Raw genomic sequence first — 20700 nt, 5'->3', positions numbered from 1 at the left:
GAATTGTGATTTGACTTACTCTCTGCTTTCCAGGATCTTCCTGCAGTAAAGAGACAAGTGGATCTAAACAAATGGGGTTTGGACTCTGGTTTCTGAACACAACCTTTAGGATTGCCATATATGCTCTATATGTCTTAACATGGGAAATGTGGTTATAGACAGTCCAAATATGCATACATATAATGTCAATTTGCGTAGGCAGGGCTAGGAATGTCAGCTTCATGTACTCAACTGCACAGCAGCTGATTCTTGTTTGGGAATGTACTTTTATAGTGACTGGAGGTCTTTAGTTAATGATCATTGGTCTGAGGATGGAAGTGTAAAACTGGCTCTAGTTTAGGCATTTTGAGCAGACCAAACCCTGTGGCTTTCTGTGCCTGAACTGGTGCATTTGTAGAATGAAGAATCATGCTTTATAATCACACCACAGTTTGAAATCTGGTTAACTGGAAGCTTCACAGTATTTTCAGGTCATTGGACAGCAGCCACTGCAGTTACATAAATGCAAAATATTATTGGCATAGGTAGTAGGTGTCCTTCCTTCCTTAGGAATTGCCCCACTTAAAACCTCAGTTCCTGTCCCTTCCCAAAAGTTCTTTTTAATCTTGGGTTTTTTTAAGCTATGACTCAGTTCCGCTGCCATCTCCTCCTCTAGGTTGAATCCAAGGTTGTCCATTTCTTTCCCCTACATGGTCTGAAGCAGTGGATATGATGTATTCTTGTTTACAGTATGCTAAAGCAGAGTATTTCTGAGATGTTTACAGGTACTTCCTGCCCCAGAGGAAGAATATAGGATTTCCATCCTCCTCAGCAGCAGTGCTTCGGCCTTACTGGAGCCAAGGAGCTCAAGCTGTGTGATCTCTCTCTTCCTGTTTCTTTTGCTTGACGCAACATGGTAGAGTTGTTTGATGTCTAGAGCGAAGGATACAGAAACTGCAGCCTGCTAAATTCACCGGTTATTTCCTTTATTATGCTCCCTGCTAGGAAGCTGTGAGAATTAACCTTTTTTATCCCCATCTCCCCCCCCCCCCCCCTTTGCAAATTAACTGCAGTACAAGTTTGAAATACTTAGCAAATTTTTCATGTCAAGAAAGCTGGGTTACACTCTGAAGGCTGTCTTTTTACACTTTATGCTATTATGCCAGTTTGGGATGGCTAAATGTTTTCCAACGCTTTTGCATGTCTTCATCTGAGGGCCTTTCCTTGAACCCTTACACAGGTGAGCAGTAGGTGGAAGCGGCATAATAGTGAAAAATACTTAAATGCTCTGTTTGGAATAACACCTCATACATTTGTTTTCTGCTTAACTTCCTTGCAGAAGAAGAATTCTATCCCCACAGCTTCTATGAGTTCTTCTGGGCCCTTCTCAAACTCTAAGTTATTCTGTCTACATCTACCATTACTGTGTAGTGTTCTGGGCCCCTATTCATCACTCTAGTTCCCCATATGAGTGAATACTGCATTTGGCTGATCCTGCCCCACCCATCAAATTCTGCATCTCAGCCAAGGAGCCTGTGAATGCAGGATGTGACTTTTTAAATACTGAGGCTCTCTGTCAAAATGCTCCATGCTAATAACAAATATTTTCATGATCATGGTATCATCATTTGCTCTCTGTGATCATAGTCATCTTTGTGACCACTCAACATCATTCCTTGCTTAAACAGGAGATTAAAACTTCAGGTTAAGGATAAGCAACAGGGTAGATGTATGAAATTGAAGAATCAGTGTACAAGTTGGCTTATGCATTTTTGACCCTGTGCTGCAACAATGAATGGATCAGGCTATGAAGTCCAAACCTCTTTAAATCTACGTGATACAAACTGGGTCGCTGCATCAGCAAAACAGCAGCTCCTATCTTTGAATCAATATCTACAGCTTTAGGAATGGGATGCTTAGACTAACACTGCCAATATAAATATTGCATATTCATAAATTGTGACTGTGTGTGCATTAGAAGCAGTGCATATAACAGCTTTGTGGCTTGTTGCATCCCACCAACATGGCATTTACATGACACATCAACTGCTTCCATTGCAATAGTAATATAATCGCTGACTTGTTTGTTTGACTGCCTCAACAGTATCTTGCATTGTGGTAAGTTTAGGACAAACCTTTAGATAACATTTCCCTTATAACTAAGGAGTCTAAATAGAGTCCTGAAACATTTTGTGCTGCCTGTTTTCTGATTGTTTTTTCTTATCTCAAGTGTAAAATAGATGGATTTGACATTTCCAGAAAGTCTTTCTAAAGCCAGACAGAAAAATAATAGAGAATATTTGATCCTGTTTCTTGGACAGAGATCTACTGCATGAGCTTGAATACTTACATGGGTGTGATTTTGGTCCAGATCCCTTTGGCACTAATACTGAAATCATTTGGATTGTTCTACTTAGAATATTCTAAATAATGCATCCTTCAAATCTGAGTGCTTCATGCCTTTTTTTGTTTTCATAAATCTGACCTTCTATCCAGACCGGTTCATGATCCCTCTTGATACCAAATGAGATGTTTTGAGCATATTTTGCATGCTACTAGGAAAAAATGAAATTATTGTAGCTGATGTAAAGAAATGCAGTCTTTAACTTGCTGCCTGTAATCCTGCATTACTGGTTGCTGTACCATATTGCTGTGGAGTCCATATTGTAAGTTTAACACACTTACAGATTTTATTCCATCAACTTCCTTAATTGCTTGTGTTTGTGTCTGCATAGAGTCACTAGGGTGAGCGGGTCTGGATAACTTACAGTGAAGAGCTAATTTGGAAGCTATTGAACTTTTTCTGGGCTGAGCCTTTCTTCAGTCCTACTAGTTTCGTCCAACTTCCCTGTGTGATGAGAGCAGAGCATCCTGGATAAGCAGAGGTTTAGATCCTAAGATTTTGCTGCTGTGGAAGAAAGGTCTCATGGCAAAATCTTTTCAGTACTTTGCTTGATAGAGTTCAGCTGAATTTTGCAACAGCACTGAAGTGAACTGTGCTGTTCTGTTAGACTTTGGAACATCTTCCATTTTGGAAACTTAAAGGGGAAAACAGCCCTGACAGAGTACAAGCTTTGGCATGGGCTGTGCAGAGTAAAAGGTGGAGGATCCAAAGGAAATCCCTGTTAGCGAAGGCTTTCCAGAACATGGAATCCTTTTCAGGGTCTACGGCAATCTACGGGATCCTTTTTGGATCTTTTAGAGGAGTATAGAAGGGCTGGCTTTCAGTGCAGTATGGTGCCCTGTAGAAATATAAATACAATGGGAGAGATATGAACAGTCCCAAGTCTGTCAGATTGGTGCTGAGGGCCTGTAAACAAGAAGGCTGATAATTGCCAGGACACTCAATGTCGTCATAACTTAGGTGAAGAGCCATAGTCATGATGATACAGTACTAACCATTTACTTTAACGACTCTTCCTCATTGCCAACTGGGACACGGTTTGGCTCAGTGATACATAACAGACCAAAAAGATGATCCATGCATAGAAGATGATGTCTAATAAAGCAGAGGCAGATGGAGAAACAGCATATATGAAGAGGAGCCTTGGGAAATAATGAGACAGAACAGGTTTCTGTAATAGGTAACTGAAATGTGTTTTGAATAAGTACCAAATACCTACGATAGTAGCTCACTGATGCAGTATCAACAAAGAATACAGTCTCCCTTATGTGATAAATACTTCTATATATTTTCACATTCTTTGTGGCCAGAAAGTGTTTCAGGATGGTTTCTTTGTGAAGATTTCCTCACTCATCAAAGGCCACAAAAATCAGCTTTCCATCGCTAATTAGAAAATACCTCATAAACTTCTTCAATTCTTCAGTTGAAGAAGTCTGGACACTTCTTATGTTCCCATTAGTTTCCTACAAACTGAGTAAAGTGTAATTCTCCATCTGTTTCTTACATGCAAATGTTGTGGTTTTAAAATCCATGACATGCTGGACCTGCTTTACATTCTGCTCACAAATGCCTGAGTAATGCCATAAAGATGATGTGGGGAAAAAAAAGAAGGTTCATTTCATGTTGATGCAGAATAATGTGCTCTAAGTTAAAGCATTCGGATAGATTCTGAGGTCAGAACGGACCATTATGGTCATGGTGCCAGACCTACAGGTCATAGCATTTCACCTAGTGATTTCCATATGGAGTCTAAGAACTAGGAAATATTTATTTAAAGGAAAATCCACTCTAGTATCAAATGTACCAACACACTTCATCTAAAAGAGATCTCTTGAGCATGTTTTGTGGCAAAAAGTACAAACTGGGGGCTTTTCATGCCAATTTTAGTAATGCCAAATGTTTAATAACTCATTGTTAGGTGCAATTTATAGAATCATAGAATAATTAGGGTTGGAAAGGACCTCAAGATCATCCAGTTCCAACCCCCCTGACATGGTCAGGGACACCTCACACTAAAGCATCCCACCCAAGGCTTCATCCAACCTGGCCTTGAACACTGCCAGGGATGGAACACTCTCAACCTCCCTGGAGGTAGTACCATGGTGACATAAACAGGACAGAGAAGAAAGCTTAAAAATCAGAAAACTCTAAGCTTCAAAATAACTATATAAATCTATCACAACAAGAATGAAGGGTGATGGAGGAGTAATCGACACCCCCTTTGTCAAGGTAAGAATTGCTCTGAAGGAAGAGAGGTAACAATGTAGTTGGCATATGGTTAAAAAATCAAAGAGATGCAATCCTCCCTTATGTAATGTAACGAGGATTCAGCTGTGGATATATTTTTGCCAAAAGTCCTCAGCAGATTGGCATCTGCAATATTATGTCAGGTTATTTTTCATGGGCTCATATTTTGGAGGCATAATTCCAAATGATATAAAGGATTGAGGTTTTTGGACTGCTGGGGGTTGTCAAGAAAATAGATTTGCCATATTCTGATCAGGTATAGAGACGACATTTTCAATGACATGTACAGAGACCAGCTCTGGTTAGACAAATGTTCATGTTTGTCATTCTTACGCATTATGAATTGTAACATCGCATAGTCTTCAGAGGAGCCATCTTCTGCCTATGAATGTATTATGCTTATATTGAATGAAGTGGAAACTACATCCCATGGAAAGAGTTTGGCTGTGGATGTTGTCTGTATTTTATCAGCCACTGTTTGACATTCAGCCATTTCCGGCATAGGATGAGGCATTGAGTTCCTCCTCGCTGCACAACAAAGCGTATTAGGAGGAAGTCGGAAGCAGACAGGCAGTAATCCACTCATGAGTGTCTTCCAGCTGAAGGCTCACTTCAGCTTAACTGTTTTTCTCAGGTTTCTTTTGGGTGAATCAGCAGAGGAAACAGAGGAGAGAAAATGTGCATCAGAGGACGTAACCCAGTGTGACTCTCTAGTATTGTCTTTGCTTACTGAAAATGCCACTTGATTTTGAATGTCTAGGATTGGGAAACAGAAAAGTAAACACTATCTCCTGTGCAGTGACAATATTATCAGTTGTGATCAGCGAATATCATGCATGATTTCTCAAGACATTCATATTCTATGACCTGTAGATGTGTGGATGAATTCCAAGTCCCTTACAAGTCACTAGCAGCTTTGTCCTGAGCTCGGGTTCTTATCGTAGAATCATAGAATAGTTTGGATTGGAAGGGACCTTCAAAGGTCATCTAGTCCAACCCCCAGGCAACGAGCAGGGACGTCTTCATCTAGATCAGGTTGCCCAGAACCACTGAATTGGAGACCTAAGCCTTTAATTTTATACTGTCTTCAGGGAATCTGAGATTTCATGTCTTGACTAATCTATACTGAACAGTGTTAGACACAAGTTCAGTTGCAATATGTTGTAGATTTCCACATTTTAGTTTAATACATGTAGAAGTCCTTCTTGGAATGTAAATCTACTGTTTACAATTTATTTTAATTAAATGAAATTTATTGGGAGAAACTTGGAACAAGTAGAATATTCTAATCCAAAAGGCTAAAGATGCTACAGCTTGATGTTTCCTATGAAATTCAGCAGAGAAGATGACAAAATACAAATGGCTTCCAAAAAAACCTCCCAAACCTCCAAAACTTTGTTCCTGGAAAAATGTGCACATTTCTGAAGAAACTTGGGCAATGCTACCATTTGTACAATCTTTCCTAATCCATCCAAACTGCAATAAGCCTTTTGGATGGAGTGCTTAATTTCTGTTCAAATTTTGCTGTCCACACAGATGTTTTTAAAGGCCTGTCCACCATACAGTGCTTGATGCTAGCACTGCTCTCATAGTACTTTATCTGGAAGCTTTAAAGCAAAATGCACCCGGTTTCTTCTGTGTGCACACTCAACATAACTGAGCATTTTGGCACTCCTGAAAATGGGCTGTGAGCCTGTGAGGGGTAATTTACCTGCTCCTGTCTGGCAAACTAATCTAACTGCAGATTGTGGCTCTGCACTCTGGTCATCTGCTTTCCCAGTCATTGCCCATAGTGGACAAAATAGAGTCTGACCTTTGCGTAGGGTAGCGCTGAGTAACAGAACTTCTAAGTGAGATATCGCAAGAGTCCAACATGGCAGTGATTGTCCTTAGTGTGCAATGGTTGGGAGAGACTTTTATTGGCTGTTGTAACTCAGCCACACACAATTGCTCCGTGAGGAGGGTGGCACTGAATGAGGCAGTCTAACAGGAACTTTCCATAGAATTATAGAATGGTTTGGGTTGGAAAGGACCTGAAGATCATCTCCATGGGCAGGGATGCTTCCCCTTGACAATGTTGCCCAAGGCTTTGTCCAACCTGGCCTTGATCTTTTGTGAAGCAAATTGTCACTCTTCTTCAATGGAGACCATGGCCCTTTCTCTGGGGACAGCTATGAATCTTATTAAGCTATTTATCATTGCAATAATTTCTGGTGGAGTCCCACAGGCTAAGTATAAGTTGCTTAAATGTATGCTGTGTAGTTACACATTGTGTTAAGAAAGATGGAAAGGAATGAGACTTGTTTTCTCCCCTACCCACTTTATATGCTGTGATGTCTTTCTGGCTTTCCTAGGAAGTGTTTTTCTCCCTTCTTTGCTTAAAGAGCTCCATCATATCCTAGTGCAGGTTTTGGTGTCTTAAATGTCTATTAATAAAGAGGCTTCCCCCTTTTAGGCTTCCTGGGAACTGCAAGGCATTTTCTCATGAATTTTTGTGTCCTGACATTTGTCCACATGAAAATATTTAATAAAAGGCAAAAAAAAAAAAAAAAAGGAAAAAGAAAAGCCATGTGTTCCTTGGCCGCAGCCAGGATGGCTGGTTGCCATATTTGTTTGTTGGCCTGAAAAGTTTCTCGAAGGACATGACAAGATCATAGAAATCCCCTTTATGTCAGGATTCTTCTGGGAAGAAGTTCTTGCTAAGCTAAACTCCTTGGAATAATTTAAAATAGAGGAATTCTCTCAGAGATCCACCCTTTTAAAAGGAACTCACCCGTTGTCTTTTCCTGGGAAAGAAAAGGGATAACCCTCTAATGTCATTCATCTTCCTTGTAAGTACACTCTTTGTAAGTCTTTCTATACCAGGTGTAACCCTGTTACATAGTTATACTCTTCTTCCAATTGCCAGCAAGCCATTTACAGATCTGTAAGAGACAAATTCAAGCAAACAATAGGTTTTTCCCAAACAGTGTTGTGCCAAGATATTTAGACCCTAATTCCCTCCACAGTACGCGGTTGTTAAATGGGAAAGATCAGGAGCAGACAGCTCGCTATGGGAGATTCAATCCCCACTTCTTGTAACAGCAAGTATAGTCTATGTGAGATGGTTCGTGGACTCTCCGTTTTCAATATTTGGCAATTCCCAAGCATTTGCTGGGCTGGGAAGAAGCAGAGCTGATTATCAACCTCAAGGGTTTAAGCAAATATGCCTGCAACATCTATTTGTGGAAAGAAAAACTCTGCATTCTTGCAGCACCAAGGCCTGGGAATGAGTACAGAGATCTATAGCAGCACATCCCCGTGCATCACAGACACAGGATGTTTCTGCAGTCTGTGTTAGGCAGAAATATTAAATCTAAGACTCTTGTGTACTGTTGCTACCAAAGTCCTGTAGCTGTGTGACTGCAAGAATCAAGATGATAATCTAAAGGAAAGAAAAGGCCTTAGTGTTGAGCTCAAGAGCGAAATTAGAAGGTTATGCTGGTACTGCAGATGTTGAGGAAAAGGAAACAGAATGAGACTGACAAAACAGTCTTTTCTGTTGAGGTACATCTGATGGATTGGTTTTTGATCTAGAGTAGATTAATGTAAAGATGAAACTTGGTTATTCTGCAGCCAAGTGAATCTACTATGTCTGCAAGATCTATGGCTTAATGTAACCTTCATCTTCTCAGAGGTGGCATAGACCAATAGCATATTGGAAGAGCAGAGAAATCCTCATGAAGCTTCTGGTAATAATGTGTGTGGGGAGTAAGTTTTAGCATAAATTTTCCCCCGTTTCCCCTCAGCTCTTCAGGTTTACTATTCTATGATTCTACTTCTCTATCAGCAGCTATTCTCGCATCCTCTCCTGTGACTGTTCTTTTGACACTTTCAGAGTCTCTACTACCACACTGGCTGGCACATTGTGTTGTGAAGCATAGCAACTTCTGCGCAGACTAAGGCCCATATTCTTATTGGAGGAATCAGCTTCAGTCCATTCAAATGAGCATGGAATTTGACTCCTTGGGGCTCCTTAATGTGAATGCAATTGTAATTTATGCTTGTTTTACTTTTCCTTTGTTTTAACAGTGATGTAAATTATAAATTGGAATAAAGTATCCGGTAACCAACTAAAAGCTAGAAACAAAGTCATCATGCTTCCAAATTGTAGTAATATCTTTGTCTTACTGCAAAAGGAACTCTTTGAGAGCTGCTTAGCTTCTACTTAATTACATGCCTCTAAGTTTCAAATAACCAAGTGGAATCAAATAATTAATGAAAAATTAATACCAGAAAAAAAGGATCTTTCCATTAGCATGTCTTGTAAATGAAAAGAAAGAAAAGAAACAAGGAGTGGTGGCCTGAGGGAGCGGGCTTCCAGAACGGTTTCTGATATGTGACACAACCTTTCCTAGGCATATTTAGTTCTGCTGCTGCTAATAGCATCAAAATTGTTAAAATGGGTTTAAGGGCGTAACCCGTTGTTGCTACAGAAGGAACTGTAAGCAAGTAATTAAGTGCACAACTTTTAGGGGAATGGAAAACTGCAAGATACAGATGTAAGCCATTCGTCCTATGTGAAATTGTCTGTTTTTACAACAGAATTTGCGCTTAAATTTCATAGGATCATAGAATGGCTTTGGTCAGATGGGACCTTAAAGATCATCTCTAAGTAAAATGAGAGTGAGCTTTGGTATTGATGGTCGAATCTATTCTTTAGGCTTTACTGATGGAAACCAAATGAAAACCAGGCAAAAATCCTGACTAGAAGTAATCCACAGCTGGAAGGTAACAAGAGTAGTCTACAGGGAAAAGCAGAAGGCCAGACAGGACATCAACAGGTAGATCATGTCACCACAGCAAGTTTTTGAGGCATCAAAACCTTTTCGTCTCCTTAGAGGGAAATTTGGACAATGCTATCAGTACTTACTGTTCTTTGGAATTGCAGCCATAAACTCTGGGGGCTGCTATGTGTACAGGGTTTAACATAAACCTGCTGTATGATGATACACAGGAGGAGAGGTTTGTACACATCATCATCAGGCTACTTCCACCTCATTATTTCCTCAGGTTGGTTATTTCTATCCAGCAATTATTTGAGATCATTCGACCAAAATGTGGGCACACGTAGGTCTTCTCTCCCAAGCTCATATTGCATTTCCAGGACACTCCTTTTAACCACAGTCTGGACTCTGTTACTGGTTTCAATAAGCACAGGATAAAATTGCACAAAAATTGCTATTTTTTTACATTGACCTTGATCTTGTTTTCTCTCTGTTACTCTTGATTGCCAGTTGTTTGTCTTCCATTGTTCGTCTTGAAATGACAAAAGCAGAGGGAACAACTATTAATGCATGAAGAATGAGGCTGCAGAGGGTGGAGAAGGTAGGAAGGAGGCAACAGTGTTGAAAAGCAGCAAGCTGAAAAAATAAATTGCATTGATACAGTACATAATAAAATTGATGTTCTTGTTCCCCTTCTACTTCTGAGGCCCAAAATTGAGTAGAATTGCATTCCTAAGGCTAATGAGTTCAGAATTAAAAGAGCTGGGCTTGTTCAGCCTGGAGAAAGGAAGGCTCAGGGGAGACTTTGTAACAGTCTTCTAATACCTAAAAGGGGCCTGCAAGAAATCTGGAGACGGACTTTGGACAAGGGCTTGTAGGGATAGGACAAGGGGAAATGGCTTTAAGCTGACAGAGGGAGATGTAAATCAGACTTAGGAAAAGATTCTTCAGTATGAAAGTGGTGAGGCTCTGGCACAGGGTGCCCAGAGAAGCTGTGGCTGCCCCATCCTTGGCAGTGCTCAAGGCCAGGTTGGATGGGGCTTGGAGCAACCTGGTCTAGTGGAAGGTGTCCCTACCCATGGGAGCGGGTTTAGAACTAGACGAGCTTTAAAGTCTCTTCCAGCCCAAACCATTCCATGATTCTATGAAAAGAGCAGGGATAAAAGAAAATCATGTTTGTAAAGTCAGGGTAAAAGCCAAATAGTTTTTGGAGAAACATAAGGAGGAATGTGGCTCCCTCTCAACATTTTTTCAATGTTTGTCTCCTCTGGAATATTTTGCACCTTCCTCTAAAGTTCCTGCATTGATCATGGTGTGATCATGCCAGATAGATCCACCCGTCCAGTCTGGGTTCCTGTAATTGTCTATTTATATGAACCATTATTTAGGGTTTGGTTTCAGTTTAAATAATTTGGAACAAAGCTGTCATTTTGGTTTTAGAATTAAAGATTATGAATAAATTAATTAGTTCTGTCTGCTTAACCTAATCTGTTGGACCGCCCATAGCTAAGGCAGTTCGGAAAGCAGAGAATGGCAGTACCCATGCTGTCACCTACCCTTCTGGACAGGAGTCCCTTTTAGATTAGCAACTTAATACCAGACAGACCATTTTATTGAGGTAAAGAAAAGATTCTGGTTCTCTCTGTAGCACACAGAGTTCCCTTTACTACATGCACAGTCTGCACCCATCCAGGAAACAATTGTGGAACCTGGAACTGTCCTAAGCAAACCAGGAGATCTGGTCATATTAAAGTCGAATACTGAAACTTTCCACTGTAATTTAATTCCACTTTGGCTTGCCAGAAGTTTCCATCATTGATTGGTTGTTTTCATGCATTTCTTCTGCAGTGCTCTTGACCGTAGTAAAGAGGAATTGAAAAATATATGGATGTGAAAGAGCAGAGGATTATAAACCAAGGCAATAGTTGTTCAAAATTGCATAATATGCCCAGGGATTTCAAGCCAATTTACAGCCATTAGTGAGCTCTGCCTGACAACAAATTGATAGGGTGGGAAATCATTATTATAAAGAGCTACTGCAGTGGTTAGCTGCAGTGCGAAAAGAGATGTCCCTTTAATTTTGTGGTAAAGGCAGATGAATAAAGCAGATCTCTTACACACACAGGATAACTTTTAAAATCGCTCTGCCTAGTAGCCAGCGTAAGGTCAAAATCAGCTTTCCCATCTGCTAGTGCTTGGTCAGAGCAGTACAGGGAGTTAAATTAGCTCAAAGGTGTCTGGGTAAATCTCTAGGAAGGAAGTTTGCAGACAGGAAGGAGGGGTGTGGATGGGAAAGGCTCGCCCCGTGCTGGGCTGCATTGAATGCAGCCTCAAATCACAGCCCGTGGATAAGAAAGAATTTAGAAATTAATGTACAATCTTGAGAATTAAATTCTCTATCAAGCGACCTTGAAGTCTGGCAGCTGTTTGGGAGCTGATAAGGAGGGGACCCGCTGAAACGTTCCCATGGAACGCTCTTGTCCCTGGCTGGCACTGGAGAGCTGCAGAGCATGAATCAGAATCTAATTCTGTCAACCAGTGATAGGGCCTGAGAGGCACTGGCCTGTGCGTTAACTGAACAATATGCTCTGTTGAGTTATGGGAATCGTAGAGTCCCCTTATTTCTCCCCCCCCACACCCCCCCTTCAGCCTGTTTTTCCCACACTGCCTCCTATCCTCTTCATTCCAAAGCATGCCGTGCATAAATACATATGTGCATTAGCTCATGTGTATAGTATATCAAAGCGCATTTTAAAATGACTTAGCATAACAGTGTTATCATACAAAGTAGAAGCAGCCCAATACCACATAACATATTGACTGTGTTTTTGACAGTTGGGCTCCAAGTATAACAAAATCATATGTCTTGTTTTACGGGTGGGCAAATCTTGAAAAGCTCAGCTTGCAAAGAGGGTGAGTTAAAAGTGAATCTCTTTCCTCCTCCCCCTTCCCCTTAATTTTTCAGTCTGCTCAGGTTCAGTGCCATCATGCAAGCCAGCCTTTTATCATGTGTGACAAAGTAAACACCAGTGTGGTGACAGTGAGTAAAAATGCTGTGGGAGAAATCATTTGGTTTACTTTAACTTCACAGAAACTAAACTGTACGAAATTGAAAATGTTCAATTCACTCTGCCTGAAGCCAAATGCCAGAGACACATTAAAACATCTGTTTGCATTTATAACGTGATTGACTTTGCCAATGATAAAATGGATTTTAATATGATAATTTGAGCGCCCGAAGAGGTGATATTAAATAGTTTGCTATTTTCGCCCCAGGTCACTAATCATTTGAGTCCTAATCCGAAGCTCCCTGAAGTCAAAGTGTATCTTCTTGCTGTCAGGCTTTGGGTGAGGTACATTTCTTCCCGGAGGCTATATAAATGTGCTTGAACACATCGTTGTTAACGCAGCAGTTCTGCTGGGTAAGGAGTTTCAGGTTTTCTGGTGAGGTTTCAACACCATTGACTTGCTGTGTTTTAAAAGAATCAACATATGCAAAGTAGAAGCCATGGCATGTTATCTTACTTTACATGTAATGGGGGAACATGTAATTGAAGCTTTATTTTAGCTTGCTTCAAAGTTGCATGAGGCTCATTAATTCATTTCGAAATATCAGTAAATCTGTTTGGCATTAAATCTAAACTAACACTTCAGGACCTGCTATTCAAAAATCACTGTACCACTGCTACAAACAATTATGAACTTGAATTTTCCCAATGTGCAAGGACTTGAGATTCACTATACAAATAACTTCTGCTGTTAAAATTTCCCAACTGCCCAATAATAACAATTCGCAGAGCCTCAGATCACTGTGAGATGGAACCATCTTTCAGCTGAAAACTCTTTGGGACAGAGATTGTATTATTCGTGTTTTCGCATGTCAGATCAGGTGCAGTTTTGTGTTGTGTCTCAAATCAGAGGTAGTCAGTCTGCTGCAGGCACCTCTTTTTGCTTGGTTTTGGCATTCCATGGGCTAACAGTTTCTAAAGGCTCTGTCTATACATATGTACTGTATATATACACATATATATACTGTATATATACATATACATATATTGTACTTGGAGGTATGTATTACTTTCTGTAAGTGGGAATCACCAATTTGGATCGTCTACCTAACTGCATGTTTTAACAAGATTTGTGGAAGCAGTGTGTGTCTTGGCCCTATATTAAATGAAATGAAAATTAACAGGTTCAGAACTTGGGAGATAAAAATTTCATAGTCAATTATCTAAGCCCCTTTCCCTAAGAAACCAGACTGCAAATCCCATCATAAAGGCCTTCTTCCAAATATGCTTGCTTCAGCCTGTTCTCCTCTGGATGAAAAGAAGATGAATTAATTGTATCGCATCTCGTGCCTAGTTTTGAAGGTATTTTGGATTAACGGTGAATCATCATGCTATAATGGGAACATATGGCTTAACGTGAGGTTCTTGAGACAGGTTTTTGGATAGCAATATCATGTACAGATGCTGTTCTGTAATGGTAACGTGATGCACTGAGTGCACCAAGCTGTTTTTGTGGAAGGAAAGGTTTTTGTTCAGTAGGTAGTTTCTTATATAATCATTTCTCTCTGCCCAAGTTTTTGTCTGCTCTGATGGTGTCCAGTTAGCAGAGCTCCAAAGAGGTTTCTGTTAGCAGATAATATTTGGAGGCTGGTTCCTTCTACAGGTGATTTCATTGACAAACAACCAGATGCCCATTGTCTTCTGGGGAGGCAGTGCACTCCACTTGCCTCATTTCATCTTTTGGCTTTATGTGCTCTGAGATCTGTAAATCACTTCCTGGTTGTTACTTTCTGGTAATATACTTTTAGTTTTACCTCCCTTCTGTCTGTCTCTGTTTAGGACCTAAACAGAGGACCTAAAGTTAGATAGTTGATGCTGTTCATTACAGTTTTGATTAGTATTGTTTGCTAGAAGTACATTAGTGTGTAGTATTAAACTTTTTCCACTCTTTGGGTCGTTCACTAACAGAATTCATATGAATGAATTTCATGCAGGAGTGTTTCCTGAATAGTTTGAACAAATTAATTTTAATGAGTGGATTATTAGCCATTTACGTGTTTCGATTTTTAATGTGTGATTTCAGTAGGCTAAAGCCCTCTATTAATGCTTTTTAGATACTGTTCCATTACTTTAAAGTTAAATAGAAAAAAAAATAATAGTTACTCTGAATAGAAAAAAGGAGTATTGATTTAAGGAAGAACTTTAGGATGATTCCTTATTTGTGGAGCACATAAACACAAACAAAATGATGCTACCTATAAAATAAGGTAATATAAACCCAAATGAAACCAAGAAGAGTCTCTCCACTGACCTTGGGTAACTTAATCAGCTCTCTAATAAAGATACATAACAATGAATAATAGGACTTTAAAAAATCTGATCAATTCAGTGTCTTTACCAGTCAACGTGTTTGCATATTGCTGACTACCTCTGTTAACCAGTGTCTGTGCATGCTGTCTGTCAACACAGAGCTGGCGCTCATGTGGCACCACTACTTCCATGTGGCCATCTTCCAGGCCTTCATGTGGACAAGCTGTTTGCCTAGCTGGAGACCCATAGTCCTACTTCAGCAAAATCAGTGCCAAGCAATTTTTGGTGCAAGTATGAACTGATCTTTTTTTACAGGACCGGAGCTGGGGAAGCCCCATACAAGCTCCGTAACAAAACCCACGGAAATCAGATTTTGATCTGGCTAAAACTTTAAAAAGGAATGATCTGGACATAAATAGTTTTCATTTTTCCCCTCTTCCCCCTTTTTTTAACATGAAGCATCCCTTTTTTATTGCCCACATATTTTCAGAGGGAAATACCTCAGTAAGCAATTACAGGATTTTCTCCAGCATACAGGGATCTTGCAGTGTGATGTTTTTCATCTGGCATGTCTTTGTTACTTTCATTGTGGGCTGTTCTACTGAATAGAAGGCAGACATTACTCAGAATGAGAATGGAGACTGTCTGTTTCTGGGTACTGAAGCTTTATTTAAAATGCATGCTTTGCCAGTGAAGCTTGTGTGTGCCTCTTTTTCATACTGCAACTCCAGCCCTTTCGATGTGTGTTACAAGGCTGTAATATTGCACAGATCCTTTGCCTTCCAACTAACATTACATTAAGGCACTCACATTACATCTTTTTACTAAGTACACCACGAACAAGTGAAAGAGGGAGACTCTCATAACTGAATCAATTGACCTGCTGCTCTTACAGTGCAGAGAATTCCAGTTTCTGCCAAGTTTGGCAGAACAAGAGGTGCATTTTTTTTCTTTAAGCAATTGTTCTTGTTCCACTAGAAACGATTTAAATTGAAAAGTTGTAGCTAGATAAACCTTGAAATGCTTCCATAGCACTTCCACACCTGTTGACCTTGAGGGGGTTTGGCTGTAGCTGCATAGTTGTGTTAGTGTGGACCATGGTAAGGTTAAGGAGTCTGGGTGGCAAGATGGGTCAGGACATAGTGATGGGCAATCCAAAATGGTTTGTTCAGTCTTGTCACCAGGGTGCATTCAGAGCCGGTGGTTTCCTTTCTGTCCTTGGCCACAAAGATGTAACATTCAGAAACATTACTGGCCTCATAAAAAGAACCAGGATGTGTTATAGGGAGAAATCAGATGACTGCAGTGTTTTCTGGAATCTTTGCTGAGACCCTGGCAATATAAAGTTGGCTAAAAGTGGAGAGAAAGTGCCATGATGGCCAAAGTCAAAATATATGGATATTACTGTTATCAATCTCACCTCTTTTTCTCTGTCTTTTTTCATTAAAAGGATTATTTGATGCAATTTTAAAACAGACCCCAGGTAACTGGAACTTATTGGAATTGAATGTGTGCACGCTGAGCTTCGCTCTTATTTCTTAAGAAAGAGTTCCTCTGCATCCAGTATTTCTTTGTAGCTGGAATAAATGCAACTCATAGGAGGGTGTGCATAGCATAGTAAAAAAACCCAATATAATTGGATGTTTTCAGAGTTAGCATCAAGCCAAATGCATGAAGTTGAAGCTCGGTCATTCACCAAAGACGGGGTGTAGCACACCATAAGGCAATGTTCACCCAAGGCTGGGTGCAGCACACCATAAGGCAATGTACATCTTTAGCTGCTTTACACATGTGCTTCACAGCTGAACTAGGAGCACAGTATTGCATTAACAACAGTAACTATCATGAGAATAATAATGATAGTCACATTGGATTCTGTATTTTGTGCTTCGACATTTCCTGGAGAGCACCAAGCAATGCAATGGATGATGGTCTTGAAGTATGTATGCTTTTTCTTATGTGCTTTATTGAGGCAACAGGATTATTTTACTTAGGTCACTGAATGGTGTAATTTCTAGTAAATCAGTTAAGCTCTGCATGAAGGTCTAGCGGGCAATAGCCATTGATTTCATTTCAAGTCAAAGCTCTTTGAAGTTTATGAAGAAACTTCCTGCCTTTGGCCTATTTGTGCACTCTCAGATCCTGAGATCTTTTATTAATGTGGTAGCTGCCATAGGTTTACCAGCATATCAGTAAGTGAATTTTAGGATACTTAATTTTAAACCTGAAGGCTTGGCTCAATTATAGCACTTTAGAAGGTGGCCATCGTGTTCACACATCTCTGAGCTGTTAGTACCCTTTTCAGAATACCTGGGTTCAATTGGTGTCTTGGCCTGTGTTTGATCTCAGGCAAGTCACTTAATCTGCGTGACTCATTTTGCTCACATGGAGTCTATGAACCTAATCTTTTTTCATGAAACACTTTGAGACCTTTCGCACAAAAATACTGTGTAGGTGAAAAGTATTACCTTGGGCAGCTTGAAACCCAAGGCTGAATTCAGTGGGGAGAGGACATGTCTAATTCCTGTAGAGACCAGCGGAGCAGGCAACGTGTAATAAAAATCACAAGTTACAGAACTTGGATTTAGCTCAGGCTGTAGTGATTCATGGTTTAAGGTTCCTGGCTCAGTCCACAGTGTTAGCCATGGTGATAGACATCATGCTGCTTAATAGTACTACAACTGAGCTTGATTTTGCTTGGCAAAAAAGAATGTGTTGCAGACAGTTTCATGTGCCCACCTTACTACTAAGTAAACAGATAAAGTGTAGGTTAAGAGCTTTTAAATCTATATTTGGGAGTGTCAGTGTTATAGATAAAATGCAATGCTCATAGTGAGACTTTGTTAACTCTGAGATGCAAGAAAGAGGTTTTTACACTAAACTGGAGAATTTGGACTAGAAGGAAGTGATGTTTACAGCATACAAACGGGTGTGGGAAGCTATCAAGTTTTATTGCTGTTTAGTATAAATGATCACATTACGCCCAAGTGCCAGAGTCGCTTAAGTAGAATAGGTTTTCCTCTTGCAAGCAGCAATGAAGGTGTTTTACCTTGTCATACACATTACATGTCTTGTCCATGTCTTCCGTTTGTGGTACCTCATCACCTTGTCATTGAGAAGTTTTCTGAGCAGCTCCTCCTTTTCATTTATTACGGAAACATTATTACTGGCAAGGGTATAGTTAATACAGCACAAGTTCAATTTATTTTAAGGTTTGTTTGGTAAAGACAGTTACGGGATGGCTCTTCTCATCTTGTATATACATTTTGCTAAAGATAGGGCTGAATTCAAACTATGAAGTCGAATATGTCTGAACTTTACATTATTAAACTCTTATGATGTCATTTTTAGAATCATAGAATCATAGAATCATAGAATCATAGAATGGTTAGGGTTGGAAAGGACCTCAAGATCATCCAGTTCCACCTCACCTGCCGTGGGCAGGGACACCTCACACTAAACCATCTCACCCAAGGCTTCATCAAGCCTGGCCTTGAACATCGCCAGGGATGGAGCATTCACATTGCCTCTGTGGGCAACCCATTATAGTGCCTCACCACCCTAACAGGAAAGAACTTCTGCCTTATATCCAATCTAAACTTCCCCTGTTTAAGTTTTAACCCGTTACCCCTTGTCCTGTCACTACAGTCCCTGACAAAGAGTCCCTCCCCAGCAACCCTATAGGCCCCCTTCAGGTACTGGAAGGCTGCTATGAGGTCCCCACGCAGCCTTCTCTTCTCCAGGCTGAGCAGCCCCAACTTCCTCAGCCTGTCTTCATACGGGAGGTGCTCCAGTCCCCTGATCATCCTCGTGGCCTCCTCTGGACTTGTTCCAACAGCTTTAGAATGACTTGTGTGCAGGTCTTCATCTTAGGAACTTAAAAAGCCCATTGAATGACTCTTATTGTGAAGCTGACTGTATGTGGACTCCATGAATCGAATTACAGAAGCCTCCCTTCCCCTGTGAGGGCTGTGTAATGAGGGCTGCGCTATCCACCAATGCAGTTTAGCATTAACCCAGCCTGAAAAACTCAGCAGACCAGTCCATCTCAGGCTTTTAGTACTTTTCCCTCCTGCTCAGCTACTCTTTTGCCAGAAAGCCAGCTGTCTTCAGCCTTCTTTGTGACCCAGGTCTCTTCCCCATGGAGAAAGCTTTGGAAAACCTAGCTCCTAGTCTCCACCACCAGTTTTCTTCTTTGCTAATGGAACACAGAATATAACAGTGTGCTGGATTTCATACACTTGCTTTTGGCTGTTGGAAAACTTTACTTAGTTTCATTTTGGTTTGGCTGAAACCTTCTCCTCCTCCATTTAATGAACATGAGACTTGTCCTGGGATGTCTTCCATTTCTGTAGGAGAGCGAGCTTGGGTCTGCTGTTGGGGTGGTTGTTGAAGGATTTGTTCCCTCCTTTTCTCTTGGAATCTGAAGTGCTCAGCTCTGCTTTTCATTGGGGAAAGTGTCTTATAGTAAATATTTCAGAGCTGTTTCAGTATAAGTGTTCAAACTTGGATAGGTTAGAGCTTTTTGGGTTTCTTACCCATGCTTGACATCACTTTGGCAATAAAAACCGCTTCAGCCAGCCTGTGAGAGAGTCTGCAGAGAATTCCTGCTGGAATGTTATGCTACTCTGCTCTCTGCTTTGAGATTCTTCCCGGCAAGATGCACATTAGGAAAAAATGTATCCCAGTTTCTTTGTAATTAGCAGGGTTGTTCTATTTCTTATATTTTACAAACGTGAGGATAAGCATTAAGCTTGTACATGAGGATCTTCTACGCCTCTTGGAACCTACATCACAAACAATAGAAACAAACGAGTAAAAGGGGCAAAATAACTTCTACTCTTATTGAGAATGTTGCCATTCTTAATGTCCCAATTTCCTTAACCTGGCATGTGCTACTGTCGCCAAAGAATTTTAGTTTTAGGGAAAAGCTTTACACCTTAAGGAGTTAAAATAGAGAAAGGGAATAGAAAGAAGTTAGTGTGGGCTTAAACCACGACAGTGTTTAACTGAGGGGTTTTGAGGCTTGGTTTTTTGAGACCTTTAAGGTCAGGATCACACTAGCATAGCTTAATAGAATTCAGTAAGGTGGATGATGCATAGACGTAAAACTCCTTACGTCTCTAATAATTTTCTAACCTTATATGCCCAATCAACAGCCATTTTCAGACATTTATGGGTAAACCAGTTTTGAAATCAAGCCAGGAAGTTACACACTTTGGCTGGTTTGGGCAAGAGAAACAAGAAATTGCAATGGTGCAATGGCTGGTGGTCCACACATAGAGCATTCTGCCAATAATCCCCCTTTATTTATGTGAATGCAGATCTGAGCTGCGGTTCCACATGGTGTCCCTCAGGGATTGGTGTTAGGACCGGTCTTGTTTAACATCTTCGCCGCTGACATGGACAGTGGGATTGAGTGCGCCCTCAGCAAGTTTGCCAATGACACCAAGCTGTGTGGTCCGGTTGATATGCTGGAGGGAAGGGATGCCATCCAGAGGGACCTTGACACGCTTGTGAGGGGGGCTGATGCCAACCTTATGAAGTTCAACCATGACACGTGCAAGGTCCTACACCTGGGTCGGAGCAATCCCAGGCACAGCTACAGATTGGGCAGAAAAGAGATTCAGAGCGGCCCTGCGGAGAAGGATTTGGGGGTGCTGGTCGATGAGAAAATGAACATGAGCCGGCCTCAGTGTGCGCTCGCAGCCCAGAAAGCCAACCGTGTCCAGGGCTGCATCAAAAGGAGCGTGACCAGCAGGTCGAAGGAGGTGATCCTGCCCCTCTACTCTGCTCTTGTGAGACCTCCCCTGGAGCATTGTGTGCAGTTCTGGTGTCCTCAACATAAAAAGGACATGGAACTGCTGGAACAAGTCCAGAGGAGGCCACGAGGATGATCAGGGGCCTGGAGCACCTCCCGTATGAAGACAGGCTGAGGAAGTTGGGGCTGTTCAGCCTGGAGAAGAGAAGGCTGCGTGGGGACCTC

At 40.9% G+C, this 20700-nt stretch overlaps 1 long non-coding RNA gene across 3 annotated transcripts in view; it reads left to right on the top strand.

Annotated features, from left to right (window-relative positions):
• LOC136014519 (uncharacterized) overlaps window positions 1-20700 on the top strand; it is a 141495-nt gene that overhangs the window by 85836 nt on the left and 34959 nt on the right. Inside the window, exon 3 of one of the 3 annotated variants that reach the window (XR_010612754.1) lies at window positions 8508-8727. The exons of the other annotated variants lie outside the window; for them this stretch is intronic. This is a non-coding gene — a long non-coding RNA (uncharacterized LOC136014519). Of the gene's footprint in view, window positions 1-8507; window positions 8728-20700 lie in introns of those variants that run through there. 3 annotated transcript variants of the gene reach the window in all.

Source organism: Lathamus discolor, chromosome 5, assembly GCF_037157495.1.
Source record: "Lathamus discolor isolate bLatDis1 chromosome 5, bLatDis1.hap1, whole genome shotgun sequence".
NCBI lineage: Eukaryota > Metazoa > Chordata > Aves > Psittaciformes > Psittacidae > Lathamus > Lathamus discolor.
Note: the sequence above shows the minus strand (reverse complement) of the source record. Positions and strands in the feature narration are given on the sequence as shown.